Source organism: Meleagris gallopavo, chromosome 1 (genome assembly GCF_000146605.3).
Source record: "Meleagris gallopavo isolate NT-WF06-2002-E0010 breed Aviagen turkey brand Nicholas breeding stock chromosome 1, Turkey_5.1, whole genome shotgun sequence".
Lineage (NCBI taxonomy): Eukaryota > Metazoa > Chordata > Aves > Galliformes > Phasianidae > Meleagris > Meleagris gallopavo.
Window position 1 is genome coordinate 71,196,677 of NC_015011.2, and position 4,668 is coordinate 71,201,344.

Genomic DNA, 4,668 nt, shown 5'->3' on the forward strand with positions numbered 1-4,668 from the left:
AGCATTTTGGATCAGCTGTAATGAAACATTTATGGCTAGGAGTAAGCTAGAAACAGCATTGCTCAATTTTTGCCTATGGAGACCAATTACATCAATTTTGAGCAACTATCAGATTTTATGTTGCTTTAAAACCTGTATGCGGAAAAAATGCTGCAGGATAAAATAATATTTATGAGTAAAGAACATGCTGGTGAGCACGTTAAGTGCTGTGGCTTTGGGCTCCATGCTTAGGGCACAGCGCACAAAGCCAATCAACCTGCTGGCAAAGATTCTCCTTCCTTTCCTAGATGGGTGGATCCCATTTCTCTCTAGTAATATGTATTTGTTAAAGTGAAATGAATCTTCAGCCATAAAAAACAATGCCATGTTGATGACTCCAGCCATCAAGCCAGGTGTTAATCTGCATGGTGTGTTGACTTCTGCCGAACCCACTGTCTCTGACTGGCAAGATAGAGAAGAAGGCTGCTTGGTCCCTTTCACTTTTGTCCCCATAACCCTGAGGTCCTTGTTGATCTTGTCCAGGATATTCTGTACCATTTTTTTGGTGCCCATATGAAAAATAAGTAGGGGAAATGAGTGTGCTTTTTACCACTTGTAGTAGTCTCTCTGTAACATCTTGAACCGTGGCTCCTGGCAAGCAGCAGTCTTCCCTTGACTGTCAGGCTGGTAGATGGGCTTCTTGGTGCCTCTCAGTAGGGAATCATCTACTGATCATACTGATCTGATATTAACACTTCCTGTTTTCTTCTGCTGCTTTCAGCATGCGTAGCTGTGATTCGCTCTTTGATTTCATCCACTGCAAAAACATTGTATTTGTTGCTGATTGGTACTTGTGAAGAAACAGAGGGAATTGTCATCCTGTTGCCGTGAGTTACAAGAGATCACTTAATTTTCCAAGGCATTTTCTGTGTCTTGTTGGTGCTCTTTGTCTGCTAGTCCTTATATGTCAGTACATCAGGGCCCTAGTAATTCATTCATGCAATGCCCCAAATAATCTATTTTTTGCTCTTCCCTGCCTCTGGTAATGCAGTCAACCTGCTGATTTTGTCCTACTGCTCCACCACGTGTTGCCTGAGCAACTCCATGAGAGCACATCTTGCACAGGTAGAGCTGTCACCCTCCACCACCCAGATTTTGCAGCTGGACAACATCCTTCCTGAGAGAAAACTGTCTGGATGGTCACTGCTCATCCCTGTCTGACCCAGCTAGGGCAGTGATTCTTATATGTTGCAGAGAACAGTGCTTGCTTGCCAGAACAACCATTCCTCCAAGGATCTCAGAGCAGTGCCTAATCAGCCCTGATAGTTCCCTGGAAACTTTGAGCTGCTCAGTAGGTTTGCACAAGCTTGCAGTGGGTCAGAGAGACCCTCGAGGCTGCCACCTAAGCTTGCTGGTAAGTGGACAGGACATTGCCATTTCACTGTTTGTGGCCCTGGTCACAGTAAATATGTGTTTGGACTTGCAAAGAAAAAGCTCTGTGAAGAAGCAGATGATTACCACACCTAATGCTGTGGGATAAAGCAAAGATGAGAAGTTTCAGCATGCAAGCTCTAGGACAAGCGTGCAAGCTTGTCTGTGAGATTCTGAACTATGTTGCAAAGGAACTTACATCTCCACCTTCATGGGATGAGTTGCCTCTCATTTCACATGGGACATGTTGTTACTACTTTACAGTTTGCCAAATTTCAAGGAGTCTTCTTCGTGTACATTAAATCTACATTAACACTTGGTGTGTAATGGGTGTGCTATGTGTACACAAACACATAACAGCCTTAATTTAATACCATTCTTGTGAAATGGTACATTACAGAATGGAAGAATTTATTTTCAGACACCTTAAAAATGATTTTCACTACTGCTTGTTGGATGGTCTTTAAAGCCTATGAAAGAGTGCAAAGAAATGACAGTGCTTTTTAGAACAAAGAAACAAGATTTACCCCAGTTCATTTACCTTATCCTGGTAGCTACAGATAGAAGTTTAAGGAAATAAATATGAAAGTTCATTGCCATTATTTGTCTGGTAATTTTGGACAAAAGATGAACTATTACTTTATGATATAGCAATTCCCTACAGTTTGAAAACCAAGTAAGTTATTTTACTTTGGCAATAGGGAAGCTGATGATTTTGTGATACATCTGAAAACAAAATTGTGTAGAGGAAATGAGTCACCAAATCAAACTATTTGCTTTGAACAGAGCTCTGTCCCCATGTAAAATCAGAGTAGCATTTTTGGACAAACAATAACATTGTCAGCAGCTGTGAATCAAAGACTGAAAACTGGCTGGTCTGGCTTGGCCTAACACTGATGTTTCAACTATTATTATCAGATCAATGTGCTGGCTACAATGAGATTAACGTATATGAATCTTATTTGCTTTGGTGGAGTACTGAAAAATTGAATGGAACTGGAAGGTAATCAACTACAAAAGTTTCTTCTGTCCCCCTCAGTAGTTGGGAAGGTGAATCTTTGATCCATAATGAGGAATGTGAAGAGAAACCATTGCTTAATTTAGCCCATTGTGGTATGCAGTTTGGGAATGTGTGGAATAGTAGAAGCTAACGTGCTTTTTAACATTTCCCTTTGCTTTGGAGCTCTGTAATACTGAGAACCTTCTCTGTGAATGTCATAGTTTTTTCCAATTCATCTACAACTCCCAAGAACTTGGTGCACAGTGTGAACAGAAGGGACTCAAGCTTAAAATTTTCAAAGAAAGCAGCTGTTGTTCAGTGGTGAAACACTAGTTTGAAATGGCTTCTTTGGCTAAGCAGTAGTATGTCTATGCTGTGAAGAAAGACGTTAGTCCACATTCACAGGGTCAGGTTACCAACAACGTCCTATGCTTTGTTTTCAGATGAGTAAAATGTGTTCCTTGGATGTCAAGGCTAAGAAGGAAAAATTAATGACTGCAAGTTTCATATTTAAAGGTTTCCTGGGAAAGAAGATTTTCAAAATGATTCTGTTGTTTGTTAAACATATTTCACTCTAAATTTAACATAAAATACAACTAGTCAGTATCAGTTAGTTCAATATAAATCTGAATCATTTTGTTCTAACAAGCCAACAAAAGTTTTCAGTTTATTATTACTTCTCTTCTGATTTTCTCCCAGGAACAAAAGTAAAAATGACTGACTGCTAGATCTTCTTATTTCAGTGTAGTTCTAGACCAGAACTTTTGATTAAAGAAAACAAACAAACAAGATCCACAACACAAAAATCCACAACTCTTTGTTAAAGTTTTTCCAACCAGCAGAAGCTCAAAATAGAATACAACCTTGGGGAATATAACTGATGCTTGCTTAGTGGTAGTTCAGTAAATGGCAGCTTATAATCTTTATGACCATCTATTTTCTGGGTATTTATTAGCATTTATACAACCTAAATACTTTCTTGAATTCATCTGCTGCACTGGGTAGGATTTATCCAGCAATAAATTTCAATGTGTTGATATTTACATTAGTATTATTCATCTATATTCTCTTCTTCAGGTTGGTAGGCAGTTCTGCAGTACTTTGTATTCCTGGGGGTTTTGGTCAAAGTGTAAGACCCAGCACCTGGTCTTGCTGAATTTCATCCCAACTGCCTCAGCTCAGCAATCCACCTGTCTAGATCCCTCTGTAGGACCTTCCTAATCCCAGGCAGATAGACACTTTCTCCCAGCTCGGTGTCATCTGCAAACTTATAGATGGTGCACTCAATCCCTTCATGCAGGTCATGAATAAAGATATTAAACTGGACAGACCCGAATATCATCCCCTGAGGAATACAACTAGTGACTGATCACCAGTTGGATTTAACTCAATTAACCACCACCCTCTGGGCCCAACCTTCCAGCCAGTTCTTTACCCAGCAAAGAAAGTACCTGTCCAAGCCATGGGCTGCCAGCTTCTCCTGTAGAAAACTGGGAATCAGTATCAAAGTCTTTGCTGAAGTCAGTGTAGACTATATCAACAGTCTTTCGCTCATCTGCCATATGGATCACTCAATCTTAGAAGATTAGGTTGGTAAAGCAGGACCTGTCTTTCCTTAACCCATAGCTCGGCATTATACCTCTGGCTGTCCTGAACATGCTATATCATCCCATAAACCTTCCAGGCAGCAGGGTCAGGCTGACAAGCCTGTAGTTCCCCAGATCCTTTTAAGAGTCTTCCTGGATATGGAAGTCACACTGGTAAGCCTTCTGTCCTCTGGGACATCCCTGGTTGACTTGGAATGCTGATAGATGGCGGAAAGCAGTTTCGCAGTATCCTCTGTCAGCTCCCTCAGCACCCTTGGATGGATTTCATCCAGTTCCATGGACTAGAAGAAGTCCAGGCTGAGTAGTAGATCTCTAACTGTTTCCACCTGAACTGTGGGGGGTTTATTCTGCTCCCAACCAAGACTTCCAAGTCAGGGGCTGGAGCACCCCGAGGATAACTGATCTGAATTTTAAAGACAGGCGTAAAGAAGCCATCCTGTAAAGGATGGAGATTCTGCTTAGCCCTCCTCTTACTGTTGATGTATTTGTAAAAAAGTTTTTTGTTGCCCTCTACCCTAACAGCCAAGCCGAGTTCAAGGTGGGCTGTTGGCCCTTCTGATTTTCTCCCTGCACCTCCTAAGAGCTTCTTTGTACTCTCCCTGGGTTGCCCTTTCCTTCTTCCACAGGAAGAGGTAGATTCTCTTTTTCTCC